Below are 16,568 nucleotides of genomic sequence, written 5' to 3' on the forward strand. Positions count from 1 at the left end.
ATATATGTAATACATCAACAAATGTCCAGCCAATGTCTAGTAAGTCTGCAGAGCTCTTCATTTTTCACCGTCAGGTCTGTTTTGTAACAATCCAGTCCATATTTCCTTTTTAAAAAGTGTTTCACGTAGATACACACATCTACTGACTAATATATTTGTGTTCCTATAAAAAATGCTGTATGGAAGCTGTTGAATGCATTTATGTCAATGAATGCATCCCAACCCTTAAACATGTATAAATTTCCTGATTCATTCTGTTAGGAGCAGGAGTGAGGAAAAAAACTATATATTACTGTAAGTCAGTGGAATGATTTTTTTTCTCACATCCCTGGTTCTAACCATCCACACAGCTTGCATTTTCTTCCCTGTTATCAAGCTGCTTAAAGGAAGAAGCTTATTCTCAGAATGCATTCCCAGTCCGCAGCACTGTGCTCCAGGTACTAAATCCTGATTTCTGCTAGCATGGTGATGTATTGTGTTACAGGGAGAGACAACAACAAAAGTGGTTGTGGGCTTAACTAGGATATAAAAGCATCCATTTATATCTTCCCCATTTATTATCTCCTCCCTTGAGTATGACAAATGCCATTCCAAAGCCCCCTGAGGCGGTTTCGGCTTCACCTAAACAGCACTAAATTCAAATAAATAAATGTGGGTTGCTGAATTATATGTCATAAAAATACATCACAGAAACTGTTTACCTTCCATGATTAAGTAGGACTCTAAGCCAGATCACTCTTTCAGACAATCATGCTAATTCAACTACTTGTTAGAAAACAAAGTAAGCAATATGGGCTGGATTCCTGTTGATGAGTAGTAACTAGAGTGCATCTACACCAGTGGTTTCCAATCTGTGGGCCACGGCCCACTGGTGGGTCACTAGACCTAAAATAAGAACCACAGCTCTAGATTATTAAATATGGTTTTATGTGGGTGAGCAGATGGCGACTACTGGATGGCATATGTTCTGTATCAGAAGTTAGAGCTGATGTGGTCTAGCCAATGCGGTTTTCTGAATCAGCACCCAAACTGAATCTAAAGTTGACAAAAAACTGATTTGTAACCCTTTTGGTACTGATATTGGAGAGTGGTCCCTCTCTCCAACACTGCAGTTGCACACCACTTTAACTGTCATTGCCCAATGTTATGGCATGTTATACAATCCTGGGAGTTGTAATTTGGTGAGGCACCAATATTCTTTGGCACAGAAGGCTCATGGTCCCACAGCATTGAGCCATAGCAATTAAAGTGGTGTCAACACGGATTAATTCTACAATGTAGACACACTCCAACTGGTAAGCAAATCCAAATACTCCAGTGAGTGTACTCTATTCAATAGAACTTAGTTTCCTTTTTGGTCTTGGGAATTTGCCCAAGTGATTACAAGGGGGGCAACAGTAGAGCTCCCTGGAGTTGCAGTGGGTTAAACCAATCAGCTGCTGAACTTGCTGACCAAAAGGTTGGAGGTTCAAATCCAGGGAGTGGGGTAAGCACCAGGATTGTGACTCAGCTGGCTGAGAGCCAGCTGCATTAAGATCACTCTGACCAAAAGATCATAAGTTTGAAGCCAGCCCGGGTTGGAGTGGGTTTCCAACCATTGTGTAGCCCGTTGTCGACCTTTGCAACCCGAAAGACAGTTGCATCTGTCAAGTAGGAAAATAACGTACCACCTTAAAAGTTTAATAAAAAAATTAAATATACATACGCCACAAATTTGAAAGAAAACCTATGGAAGATGGTACATAGGTGGTATATTACACCAAAAAAAATAAGTATAATGTATAAGAGTACAGAAAATAAATGCTGGAAATGCAAAGAAGAGGAAGGTAGTTACTACCACATGTGGTGGTCCTGTAAAAAAGCACAAGAGTTTTGGAAAAAAATACATACGGAATCTCAGAAAATTTTAGGAATCACATATTTAAAAAAGCCCGAATATTACTTATTAAATATTACGGACTCGGCTATTAATTTAGACCAAAACAAGGACATATTATTGACATATTTATCGACTGCGGCTAGAATTACTTATGCAAAATATTGGAAATTGGGAGAAATCCCAGACACGGAGAGTTGGTTAACTAAAATATTAGAAATAAAGGACATGGACAGACTAACTTTTTTGTTAAGGAAGAATTCAGGAAACCCGATTCGAGAGACAGATTGGTCTCTCTTGGAAAATTATATCGAAGAGAAGAAGAAAGAAGATAATTGAGAAGAAAATGGAATGAAGGTTGGAAAGCAACATACCCCCAGAATGGAAGTCAACAATTTTTATTTTTATTTTTATTTTTATTTTTCTATTTTTACAGCTTTTTCTCTTTTTTTTCTTTCTTTCTTTTCTTCTCTCTCTCTTCTACTTCTATCTCCCAAATTTTTCCCACCTTTTACTGTCTTGATATTGTTCTCACTCTTTCCCTGTAACCCTATAATATCTGAAAACCCTAATAAAATTCAAATTCATTTAACAAAAAAAAAAAAAGTGTGGGGAGGCTAAAATTAACTAATTTATGGAGCTATAAAGAAGAACTCCAGCGGGGAAGCATGCAAGGAATGCGGAATGATGAAAGCGACAGCTCCCCTGGCGGCTAAAAAAAGTTAAATAGCCTCTGTGTATGTCTTGTATATGTTGTACGTCAAAATTGGCATTGAATGTTTGCCATATATGTGTACACTGTAATCCGCCCTGAGTCACCTGCGGGGTGAGAAGGACGGAATATAAAAGCTGTAAATAAATAAATAAATAAACCACTCTTTGGCCCAGCCTTAGGAGTTGCAATTTGTATGTGAGCACAGCAGGTTAAACTGCTAAGCTGCAGAACTTGCTGACTAGAAGGTCGGCGGTTCGAATCTGCGGGACAGGGTGAGCTCCTGCTGCGAGCCCTAGCTTCTGCCAAGCTAGCAATAATGATGGATCTTAAGCAAAGCAACATGTCTGAGAACCACATATGTAGGGCTGATTGGGGTAAATTGTAGGGGTAATAATGAAATATGATGTATATACTCAGCTTGATCAGTTTATCAGTTTTATCATGTCTTATCATATTTATTTACTGTATTGTTATAAATGTCTTATTTTAACTTACTACGTGGAGGGTGATCGGGTCTTGTCAGGCCTTGTTGTTCTGTTTCTTATTATGATATGGCCTAAGAGCTAACCAATAAAATTACTACATAGCCAAGCTTCCAATTTGAAAAAATGCAAATGTGAGTAGATCAATAGGTACCACTTCGGCAGGAAGGTAACAGCGCTCCATGCGGTCATGCTGGCCACATGACCTTAGAGGTGTCTACGGATAATGCCAGCTTTTCGGCTTAGAAATAGAGATGAGCACCACCCCCCAGAGTCGGGCACAACTAGACTTAATGTCTTCTTCACCTTTAACAGTAGTAAGTACATCAATTTCCATGGGCAATTCCCTCTTTTTAAATTGTCTGGTCTGTTACTTCTTTGACTTGTAGACTGATATCTTTTTTCGCTTCATTTCACTTCTTCTATACCTTTTCCCTTTCTTTTTAGTCAGACAGCTAGATGTAACACAAGTATCATCTTCCTTCTCTCTTTAAAGTATAACATTCAGGTTTAATAATGGCAAACAAGCGTCCACGATAACCTCCCTGGGATTGGATCTGCTTTGCCTCTGGTGCCTTCCATTTATTTGTCCGTTTCACCTTCCCAGCTTGAAACCCGGCAGTGTTCCCCTCCCTTGCTGCATGTGTCTGTGTTTATTTACTTTAGGTTTTGCATTTGCGTCTGCCTGGGATTGTATTCCTGATTCAGTTAACACCTGGCAAACAGAGCTCTTTATTTCTGAGCCCTCTGGCGGTGTAGTGAGTTAAATGCTAAAGCCTCGGACAGAATTCATTAGTTCTGACAGTGATAGGTTCAAATCCCCTTTACTCACTTTTGGATTGATTTAGGTGTCCAGAAGGATTTCCTCCATGATTTCAAAGATGCATCCTTTTCGGGATGGCAACTTGTGTTGGAGGATGAATTGCGACTTCAGCTGAGACATTTGTCAACTCCTCCATATTCTCTGGTGTGATGCTTCTTCTTCTTCTTCTTCTTCTTCTTAGGCGATCCCTCGTTGGACGAGTAAGATGGTCTTCCATTATGGATTTCCTTGTGGGTCCGTATGTGGCTGTAGAGCCCTATTCTTGCTCTGCATCTTCTTCCGCAGTGAGGGCATTGGTTTCCAGGTGGAAGGTGGTCCCGGTCGGGGTTGGCTTGGCGCGCCTTCCTCCTGGCACGTTTCACTCTTTCACCCTCCACTCGTGCCTCCTCAAATTCTGCAGCACTGCTGGTCACAGCTGTCCTCCAGCTGGAGCGCTCAAGGGCCAGGGCTTCCCAGTTCTCAGTGTCTATGCCAGAGTTTTTAAGGTTGGCTTTGAACCCATCTTTAAATCTCTTTTCCTGTCCACCAACGTTCCGTTTTCCGTTCTTAAGTTCGGAGTAGAGCAACTGCTTTGGGAGACGGTGGTCAGGCATCCGGACAACGTGGCCGGCCCAGCGGAGTTGATGTTGGAGGACCATCGCTTCAATGCTGGTGGTCTTTGCTTCTTCCAGCACACTGACGTTTGTCCGCTTGTCTTCCCAGGAGATTTGCAGGATTTTCCGGAGGCAGCGCTGATGGAATCGTTCCAGGAGTTGCATGTGACGTCTGTAGACAGTCCACGTCTCACATGCATAGGGTTGGGAGGACAATAGCTTTATAGACGAGCACCTTGGTCTCCCTACGGATGTCCCGGTCCTCAAACACTCTCTGCTTCATTCTGGAAAATGCTGCACTTGCAGAGCTCAGGCGGTGTTGTATTTCGGCGTCGATGTTGACTTTGGTGGAGAGGTGGCTGCCAAGGTAGCGGAAATGATCAACATTTTCTAATGTTACACCATTAAGCTGTATCACTGGCATTGGAGAGGGATTGGCTGGTGACTGCTGGAAAAGCACCTTGGTTTTTTCAATGTTCAATGACAGGCCGAGCTTCTCGTATGCTTCTGCGAAGGTGTTTAGAGTGGCTTGTAGATCTTCTTCTGAATGCGCACAGACGACATTGTCATCAGCATACTGGAGTTCTATAACAGATGTTGTTGTAACCCTGGTTTTGGCTTTCAGTCTGCTGAGGTTGAATAGCTTGCCATCTGTCCGATAGATGATTTCCACTCCGGTGGGAAGCTTCCCATCAACAAGGTGAAGTATCATAGCGATGAAGATGGAGAATAGAGTTGGGGCAATAACACATCCCTGTTTGACACCGGTGTGAATATTCTCTGGTCTGTACACTGGAGCCCCCAGTGACACAATGGGCTAAAACCCTGTCCTGGCAGGACCGAAGACTGACAGATTGGAGTTTCGAATCTGGGGAGAGCATGGATGAGGTCCCTCTGTCAGTTCCACCTTCCCATGCGGGGACATGAGAGAAGCCTCCCACAAGGATGGTAATTAAAATTTGTGCTCCAGCTGCACTTGTACCCTGGGAAGTCAGACTTGGCCATGATGGTCCACACTCTCATTACATTCAGGATAGACTACTGCAATGCACTCTACATGGGGTTGCCTTTGAAGACTGCTCGGAAGCTTCAAATAGTCCAACGAGAGGTAGCCAGGTTAATAACTGAGGCAGCATACAGGGAGCATACAACTCCCATGTTACTCCAGCTCCATTGGCTGCCAGTTTGCTACCAGGCACAATTCAAAATGCTGGCTTTGGCCTAGAAAAGCCGTAAACAGCCCCAGCCCAATTTACCTGTTCAAATGCATCTCCCCCTTATGAACCATCACGGAGATTACGATCCTCCAGGGAGGCCCTGCTCTCTGTCCTGCCATTGTCACAGGCATGATTGGTGGGGACAAGCAGGCATGTAGCCGGGGGGGGGGGGGGAGAGGGGCTTGAGGGGCTTCAGCCCCCCCCCCCCCCCCCCCAAATTCTCATGGTGGTCCACAAGAAGGCCTTACTGGTACATTATTTAAACTGTTATGTTTATTCATATCATGATCTAATCACCATGCTCAATATATCCCATATGCATGGGGGTATTGGGGTAAAGATATAAAAGGTTTGCTCGGGTAGACCCTCTTTCACTCAGACTCAGCCCCCCCCCCCCAAATCAAACTCAGCCCCCCCCCCCCCCCGAATCAAAATCTTGGCTATGGGCCTGGGGACAAGAGACAGGGCCTTCTTGATGGTTGCCCCCCTGCTATGGAACTCCCTTCCTGGTGAGATCAGATTGGCCTCCTCCCTCCTGTCTTTCAGAAGGATGGTAAAAACTTGGCTGTGGGACCAAGCTTTCGGGACAGGGCAATAAGCAGCAATAGGAAAGATTGCCAGGCCAATTAGATTTAACACAGATTACCAAGACAGTTTTAAATGGTGTATTTTAATATTGAGATATATGTTTTTAAAGTTTATGTATGTGTATATGAATTCTTGTCCTGGCATTAAATGTTTGCCGTATATGTGCTGTGCTTATATGTTTTAAATAAATAAATAAATAAAAACATCAAAACATCTGGGTATCCCCTGGGCAATGTCTTTGCAGACAGCCAATTCTCTCACACCAGAAGCAACTTGCAGTTTCTTAAGTGATTCCTGATTTGAAAAAAAAATCTGTCCACTATTCTTATTCTCCATGCCTGTAACCCAGGAATGCAAAGGTAATGGTGATAATAAGAATGTTCACTCTGTCAGCCTTATCACATGTGGGATCCAAAATAAAATGGTTCAAAACTTGTTTTGGATATAGGGGGCACTGGTGGGTCGATTCTAAAGTCAATTCCAATTTTCACAGAATTTTTTTTCAAAACTTTTCAAAACTTCTGAGACTTCTGAATCCTTTCATTAATGGTTTGAAAATGTTATTTACTGCTTCATTGGGTGGTCTTTACTTTGAAAGTGGCTGTTTTACTCCAGAAGCGGGAAAAGCAAGTGGAGTAAATTCTTTTCTTCTCCGGTTTAAAACTGGCTTCTCTGGCTTGAGTGAGGCCAGGGACCAGAAGCGGGGGAAAGCAAGTGGAGTAAATTATTTTCTTCTCCAGTTTAAAACTGGCTTCTCTGGCTTGAGTGAGGCCAGGGACCAGAAGCGGGGAAAAGCAAGTGGAGTAAATTCTTTTCTTCTCTGGTTTAAAACTGGCTTCTCTGGCTTGAGCGAGGCCAGGGACCAGAAGCGGGGAAAAGCAAGTGGAGTAAATTCTTTTCTTCTCTGGTTTAAAACTGACTTCTCTGGCTTGAGTGAGGCCAAGGACCAGAAGCGGGGAAAAGCAAGTGGAGTAAATTATTTTCTTCTCTGGTTTAAAATTGGCTTCTCTGGCTTGAGTGAGGCCAGGGACCAGAAGCAGGGAAAAGCAAGTGGAGTAAATTATTTTCTTCTCTGGTTTAAAATTGGCTTCTCTGGCTTGAGTGAGGCCAGGGACCAGAAGCAGGGAAAAGCAAGTGGAGTAGAATCTTTTCTTCTCTGGTTTAAAACTAGCTTCTCTGGCTTGAGCAAGGCCAAGGACCAGAAGTAGGGAAAAGCTGAATAATTTCCAACTCACTTCATGAGTCATAACAAAAATGGAGGAAAAAGCTTCGGAAGGGCAAAGGGACTTCCGGTTTTCTTAAAAACTTCAAAATTGTTTCGAAAAGGTAATTTTTCCGAATTTATTCCGAATTACGAAGATTCTGAGGGTACCTAACCATTCCTAGTAACCAGAGCGTGGACCACCATGGCCAAGTCCAACCTCCCAAGATACAGCTGGTGTACAGTTCCCACCTTCCAAAATATACTGATTGGACTTAAATCTCAGTGGATCTCCGTCTGCTCCTCTACCTTTGAATCCTTACTACCACATCCTGACTACCTTCTCCATACTTTATGGCATGCCTTACAGAAAGGAATGAAAGTGTCACTTCACTCTATTACAAAGGGTAAGAGTTTTCATCCTGATCTGACAGGCTTTTGCCTTTAGCTTAGCGTAAAGTGGCCACTACACATAAATTCCTCCTGCCAATCACTCCCATGGCATTTAATAAGTTGTGGACCTAAGAATCGTGGGAACTGAAGTCCAAAACACCTGGAAGGCCCAAGTTTGCCCATGTCTGGAGAAGTACCCCTAGTCAAAGGCCACTTTCTTTTTGCACTGCACAATTTATATTAATGGTTTTCAAGATTCTCATCTATTTTTTTTTCCATTTTGCCATTCTTCTATTTGAATCACATATCATTATGCATATCCTTTGTTGGGAGTAGCAGGCTGTAGAGGTTTCGTGTTTGAAAAGATAGGGAGTGTAAGGGGGAGATGCTCATTAAAAGATGAATTAAGCCAGTATCCTTGAGACAGTTAATGAGATATGCTAATTTTGAATAAATAGGTCTGGACTGAATTCTTGATAACAAAACATCTGCTTGGTGGAGCTACAGGTCGCTTTCAAGGGAGGAAACTGAGGTCTGAAGACAGTTAGATCTGATAAGCAAAATGCAGGAAGCCCTGATGGAAATCATTTGAAAAGAACACATTGTTTTTCGAGTTACATCTGGAAGGAAGCTCTTGACTCTCTGGGACTTTGGAGAGGCTGTTTTAGATTATCGAAAAGTTACTTTTTGGGCTATAGCCCAATAGCCATATTTTCTGGGGGAATTTTGGGGGAGTTGTAGTTCAAAAGACTAACTTTCTTAATTCTGTTTTAGTAGGTATGTGGCTATGAATGAGGAACAAAGCAGGCTATCTTAAAGTAAGTCAGCAAATGTATAGATAAAAATGCAATTATCTAGCTCATATATGGACCACACCATATATATATATATATATATATATATATATATATATATATATATGCAAATCTCTTGGGAAGACAAGCAGATAAATGTCAGCATGCTGGAAGAAGCAAAGACCACCAGCATTGAAGCGATGGTCCTCTGCCATCATCTCGACTGGATCAGCCACGTTGTCCGGATGCCTGACTACCATCTCCCAAAGCAGTTGCTCTACTCGAACTCAAGAACGGGAAATGGAATGTTGGTGGGCAGGAAAAGAGATTTAAAGATGGGCTCAAAGCCAACCTTAAAAACTCTGGCATAGATACTGAGAACTGGGAAGGCCTGGCCCTTGAGCGCTTCAGCTGGAGGTCAGGTGTGACCAGCAGTGTTGTAGAATTTAAAGAGGCACAAATTGAGGGTGAAAGAGAGAAACTGGCCAAGAGGAAGGCACATCAAACCAACCCTGACTGGGACCACCTTCCACCTGGAAACCTATGCCCTCACTGCAGGAGAAGATGAAGATCAAGAATAGGGTTCCATAGTCACCTACGAACCCACCGCCAGTACACCGATCTTGGAAGACTATCCTACTCGGACAATGAGGGATCGCCTAAGTAAGATGTGTGTGTGTGTGTGTGTGTGTGTGTGTGATTTCTTTACGACATGTCTACACCTTTCTCACCCCGGAGGGGACTCAAGGCAGTTTTACATATAGACAACAATTCGATGCCCTAAAATACAATGTACACTTAAATAAATATTAAAATAGAATTGAAAAGTACATTAAAACAATTAAAACATTAAAAACAATACATTCAGAGTTAAACATGTAATCCATGAGTGTAATCCAGGCTGTTCCAATGGTCACATATTGTTCCAAATATTATCTATTTCACAAAGTCTTATGAATGCACCAATTAGAAAATGCACAAGGATGTGGGTGAACTGCAATTCCCAAAATTTCAATCTTCTCCATGTTGGGTCTGTGTCACGTTTGGTCCAAATTTGGTTCACAGTACTCTCTGGATGTAGGTGAACTACAACTCCTATATATCTTCCCTCAAAGGCCTGCATTATTATTTTTTGGTCATGGGGATCTGTGCGCCTAGTTAGTTGCAGGTCCATCACTGGGGCGGGGGGTCATAGTGCTCTTTGATTGCAGAACTATACAGCCCAGTACTTAAAGCTTCTATACATCAAGGTTAACTCCCTGCTTTCCCAAGCCTCTACAGTATTTTTGTTGGTCATGGAAGATCTGTGTATCAAATGTGGTACACATCCACTGTCTGTGCAGGGTGAAGTATAATTTCCATCACATTGAGTCAGTTCCCCAAACCCCTTCAGTATGTTCTGTTGCTGGTCAATTTCTCTCTGTTTTCTATGTGCCAGGCCCATAGCCAGGATTTTGATTCGGGGGGGGGGGGGGGGCTGAGTCTGAGTGAAAGAGGGTCTACCCTAGCAAACCTTTTGTATCGTTACCCCAATACCCCCATGCATATGAGATATATTGAGCATGCTGATCAGATCATGATATGAATAAACATAACAGTTTAAATAATGTACCAGTAAGGCCTTCTTACGGACCATCATGAGAATTTCGGTGGGGGGGGGGACTGAAGCCCCCAAAGCCCCCCCCCCCCCCCGCTACATGCCTGCTATGTGCCATAGAAAAAAGTAGGAAAGAGTTATGGGAGAGGCAGTGGTGGTGGTCATGCAAATTCCACACAAATGGAGAGAGTCAGAAACACTGAGATATCTATGGTGGAGGAAAAACATAAAATCTAGGAAGAAATTGTCCCCAAATGAAAGGATTCACTTGGTATTGGGCAGCATGGTGTTTGTGGAGAACATTGGCAGGGCTCTTGTACATGTTCATGGTGCTCGCTATAACCTGCAATGTCATTGGAGGGAGGGTAATTGGTGTCTCCTGAGTGTTGGAAGTTATAGCTGTTTGTGGAAGTGGGAGCTTGTCTGTGTAAGTGGACATCCCTGCCACATACACATATACATATTTACATACATATTTTCACTTTTATTATGTGTATAGATAGATAGATTGGCCTTTTTTGAGATGCACTTCTATAGTGGGGAAATTATTGGAAAATGTATACAACTCAAAAAACGTCCAAAATTTGGTGATCAGCATCATCAATAAGTCTTTTCAAGTCCAAACAAACCCTAGTTGGGTTTTACTATTCCAGTGACTGAGGGGTCACCACCCACTTCTGAAAGCAATACTTTTGTATATTGAGTATAATGACATGTAATACTGTAACACCATTCTTCTTTTCTTATAAACCTCCACACTCAAAACAATAGTTTGTTCTGGGAAAGTCGCCATAATTCTACCACCTTCCTTCCTCCAAAAGCTGCTCTGAACTCCTGCATAGTTCAAGCAACGCTCGGATGTCATTGCAACTACTGTATGTAATTTCAGGCCAAAGTCAGTTCAGGGCACACTGTGTTATTTTATACTGAATGTATTGTACTTTTATGCCTCTAATAAGACAGCCTAATGGCCTACTATTAACATGTTTATATATACTCGCCAAATGTTTTATTTTATAACCTCAGGATTCCCTTTGAGCAATAACTTTGTCATAACTCCTTTTAAACCTGTACTCGATTTGTTCTGACCCCTGGACATTTCCATGTGGCAGAACAGGTCTTAATGAAGTGTGTAGCAAAATCCATACCACCGTTTGCTATCTATATCTAATTTTAACAAGCAGTCATTAATAGGCCATCTGCTCTCATAAACTGGTGAAATGTTATCATTGCTGTGGGTTATTTTCAAGAAGGTAGCAGAGCAAAGATCCAACTACAATTTGGTTCAGTTAGATTAATCAAAATACCCTACAGGCAGCAGACTTTTTTGATCTTGGGCGCTAAACAAGGTTAGAATTGGTTAGTACTTGGATGGAAGACTTTCAATGAATACCAGGTGTTATAGAGCCCATCCAGTTGTTGTTCATTCGTTCAGTCGTTTCCGACTCTTCGTGACCTCATGGACCAGCCCACACCAGAGCTCCCTATTGGCCGTCACCACCCCCAGCTCCTTCAAGGTCAATCCAGTCACTTCAAGGATGCCATCCATCCATCTTGCCCTTGGTCGGCCCCTCTTCCTTTTACCTTCAATTTTTCCCAGCATAATTGTCTTCTCTAAGCTTTCCTTTCTTCTCATGATGTGGCCAAAGTACTTCATCTTTGCTTCTACTATCCTTCCCTCCAATGAACAGTCAGGGTTTATTTCCTGAAGTGGACAGGTTGGATCTTCTCGCAGTCCAAGGCACTCTCAGAACTTTCCTCCAACACCACAGTTCAAAAGCATCTCTCGTCCTTCACTCAGCCTTCCCTATGGTCCAGCTCTCACATCCATAGGTGACTATGGGGAATACCAATGGTTTCGACTATGCGAATCTTCGTTGATAGTGTGATGTCTCTACTCTTCACTATTTTATCGAGATTGTACACTGCTCTCCTCCCAAGAAGTAAGTGTCTCCTGATTTCCTGGAGTCTGCAGTAATCTTTGCACCTAGAAATACAAAGTCTGCCACTGCCTCCATGTTTTCTCCCTCTATTTCCCCGTTTTCAATCATTCTTGTTGCCATAATCTTGGGGTTTTTTATGTTTAATGGCAACCCGGCTTTTGCGCTTTCTTCTTTAACCTTGATTAGAAGGCTCCTCAGCTCCTCCTCGCTTTTGGCCATCAGAGTGGTGTCATCTGCATATCTAAGTTTGTTAATTTTTCATCCAGCAATTTTCACCCCAGCCTTGCATTTGTCAAGACCTTCATATCGTATGATGTGTTCTGCATACAAGTTGAATAGGTTGGGTGAGAGGATACAACCCTGCCATATGCCTTTCCCAACCTTGAACCAGTCTGTTGTTCCATGGTCAGTTCTTACTGTTGCTACCCATCCAGACAGTAACTTTATGGCAGGTATCTACCACAATAAATGAGGAACTAATTAATTTGCTACAAACCCGGATATCTGCTGGGGTTTGGTTCCAAAAAAACCTGTGGAAACCCAAATCCATAGATGCTTAATTCATCATTTATACCATGGTATATATGATGGCAACAAAGATCCGCCTAGTCAAAGCCATGGTATTCCCTGTAGTAACCTACAGATGTGAGAGCTGGACCTTAGGGAAGGCTGAGCGAAGGAAGATAGAAGCTTTTGAACTGTGGTGTTGGAGGAAAGTGATGAGAGTGCCTTGGACTGCGAGAAGATCCAACCAGTCCATCCTCCAGGAAATAATGCCCGGCTGCTCATTGGAGGGAAGGATACTAGAGACAAAGTTGAAATACTTTGGCCACATCATGCGGAGACAGCAAAGCCTGGAGAAGACAATTATGCTGGGGAAAGTGGAAGGTAAAAGAAAGAGGGGCCAACCAAGGGCAAGATGGATGGATGGCATCCTTGAAGTGACTGGACTGACCTTGAAGGAGCTGGGGGTGGTGACGGCCGACAGGGAGCTCTGGCGTGGGCTGGTCCATGAGGTCATGAAGAGTCGGAGACGACTGAACGAATGAACAACAACATACCATGGTATAGTAAAATTATATCTCTTATATCAAATGGCAAGATCAACATTTGCTCTTTAGAATGCTCAAAATATTGTCAAGCTGTGGGTGGTTGAATCCATGAGTGCAGAATGGAAGGACAAGTCTAGTTTGAATTCCCAATTCAAGGCACAGGTGATTACCTACAAAGTCCTAAATGGTTCGGGACCTGCCTATCTTCGCGATCGCCTCTTCCCCTATGAACCAACACGAGCCCTAAGATCATCCAGGGAGGCCCTCCTCTCTCTTCCGCCTCCGTCTTGGGCATGGTTGGTGGGGACGAGGGAAAGGGCCTTCTCAGTGGTGGCCCCCCAGCTCTGGAACTCTCTTAGGGAGATCAGACTGTCACCTACCCTGTCATCCTTTCACAAGAATCTAAAAACATGGATGTTCCATTGTGCCTTTGATTAGGCAGATCCAAAGAATTGGTCCTTTAATACCTAAGTTCAGGTACTTTAGCATGACCCTCCGCTCTACAATCCTGACATTATAAAGCCCAAGGACATTACTCTCCAATCCCTGCCACTGAATTTTGCACTTTCCCTTAGCTTTATCTAAGAATTTTGCACAAACTCAGAGCCCTCTAACTGAGCACTTTTATTTCTCCCATTGTACTGTTTTCATGATGTTATGTTTTATTGTGATATTTGGTTTTGTTTTGTTTTAATTTTATTGCTTTATATTTTAACTCTGTGCTCTCTGGGCTTGTCCCTTTGTAAGCCGCCCTGAGTCCCATTGGGGAGATGGAGGTGGGGTATAAAAATAAAGTTATTATTATTAGAAACACAACAAGATTAGTACACAGCAAACAAGATAACTATGCTGGTTGTTGTATTGGATCACACATCGGACACTTCCCAAGTGTCTAGGGCTATGTGATGTATCAGCGAATAATGCGTGCAGATACCAGTAGGGTGGTCTTTTGCAGCTGACATATGATATTATTATTATTATTATTATTATTATTATTATTTGAAACACAACAAGATGAATCCACAGCAGACAAAAATCACTCTGCTGGCTGTTGTATTGGATCACACGTCGGACACTTTATTTATTTATTTATTTATTTATTTAACTTGTATACTGCTACTCCCAATTTGGCTCGGAGCAGTTTACAGAAATAGATTAAAAACAATACAATTAGCTTTAAAACAACCATAACAATAACAATAGGTAGCAAGGACAGACATAGCCCGGGTTGTTCACCCATCAAAAGCTTGCCGGAAAAGAAAAGTTTTACAGGCTTTCCAAAAAGCAAAGAGGTCTCGGATGGTTCGAGTTTCAACTGGCAAGGCATTCCATAAATTAGGGGCCATGACTGAGAAGGCTCTATGCCTAGTTGATGACAAATGATAGGTCCGGATGTTAGGGACTGCAAGCAAATTTTGGTCTTCAGACTGGAGTAGTCTCTGGGGTTGGTAGAGGGATAAGCGGGCCCTCAGGTACGCCAGCCCCAGACCATATAAGGCCTTAAAGGTTAGTACCAGCACCTTCAAAGTGATATGGTACTCAATTGGTAGCCAGTGCAGCTGCTGGGGAATTGGGGTGATATGACACCTTGCCGGCACCCTGGCAAGAAGGCGAGCCACTGCATTTTGCACCAGCTTCAGTTTCCGGATCAATGACAAAGGAAGGCCAATGGAGAGGGCGTTACAGTAGTCAAGCCTCGAGATGACCATCGCCTGGATCACCGTAGCCAGGTCGTTCCTTGATAGGTAGGGAGCCGGTTGCCTAGCCTGACATAGATGGAAAAATGCAGATCTGCTCACAGCAGAGACCTGGGCCTCCAATAAGACACCAAGACTCTTTACAGAAGATGATGGACATAGTGTCTCGCCATCCAGAGTAGGCAGCTGAATCTCCCTCCCACCCGGACAGCCCAGCAAAAGAATATCCGTCTTCACTAGATTCACCCTCAACCTGCTGGCACGCAACCATCCAGTAACTTCCCAAATGTCTAGGACTGTGTGATGTATGGGTGAATAATGTGTGCAGATCCCAGTAAGGTGGCCTTTTGCAGCTGGGAGATGGAAATCTTGTCAGCGCTGATTGTGTTTAAGTGCAGGCCAAGGTCTTTAGGCACTGCATCTAATGTACCAATGACCACATTATTATTATTATTATTATTATTATTATTATTATTATTATTAGTTGAAACACAACAAGATGAGTCCACAGCAGACAAGATCACTCTGCTGGCTGTTGTATTGGATCAGACACTTCTTCTTCTTCTTCTTCTTCTTCTTCTTCTTCTTCTTATTATTATTATTATTATTATTATTATTATTATTATTAAATGTGTCTGGAAGTTTCCAGTCAAAATCTAGTCTTAGCAACATTCTGGCCTTAGCTAACTGGTGAAAAGTTTGAAAGTGAAATATCAGATGGTCATTCAGTGCCGCAGCTCATCCTAATATCAAAAATCTCTGTTATTCCAGCTATCCTTCACATTCTGATGCTATTAAATGCCTGTTGAAGGGGAAATGTAAGGAGCTGAGCACGCACAAAAAAAAAACCATTGGACATAGCTTGTAAAACAAAAGCATGCCTTTACATGACAATATTGCAATTTAGTTCTACTTTAGAACTCCTAAAAGAGAGGACAAGCAGTACGGACAGAGAGTAGCCGGTAGTAGCAGCGGAGACGAAGGATGCCATTAATATTGCAGGCCAGTTGTGTGGTTGATGCTGATTTGTATTGGTAGTCCAGACTCCTGCACACTTCCCAGCCCACGGCAAAGGTCAACCAACGCAAAACCCCTGAAGCCCAAGCAAGTACACAACAGCATACAGAAATCTCGCACTCTGCTCATGAGAAGGCAGACTGATTGTCCTTCTAAATGCTTTTTTAAAACCCCTTTTCACAAAAGAAAATAAATACTGGCATCAAACAGAGACCCAAGTTAGAACGACAGCCCTGTTTCTGATGTTAACTTTATTTTTCAATCAGCTCAGACACAAGAGTTGGTAAATGGCAGCCTTTCATGGACCTAAACATTTTGATGGAGTGCGTTCGCTCAATATGCCAAATGACTGAGCCAGGACTGAAATCTTGAGTACATCTACACTGAAAAAAAATAATGCAGTTTAACTGACATGGCATGATGCTATGGAATGCTGGGATATGTAGTTTGGTGAAGTACCAGCACTCTTTGGCAAAAAAACCACAACTTCTATGAATCTATATCATGGAGTCATGGCAGTTAAAGTGGCATCAAATTGCATTAATTCTACAGTGTAGATGTATCCTCAGCCAGGATTGAA

This window comes from Anolis sagrei, chromosome 10, assembly GCF_037176765.1.
Source record: "Anolis sagrei isolate rAnoSag1 chromosome 10, rAnoSag1.mat, whole genome shotgun sequence".
Lineage (NCBI taxonomy): Eukaryota > Metazoa > Chordata > Lepidosauria > Squamata > Dactyloidae > Anolis > Anolis sagrei.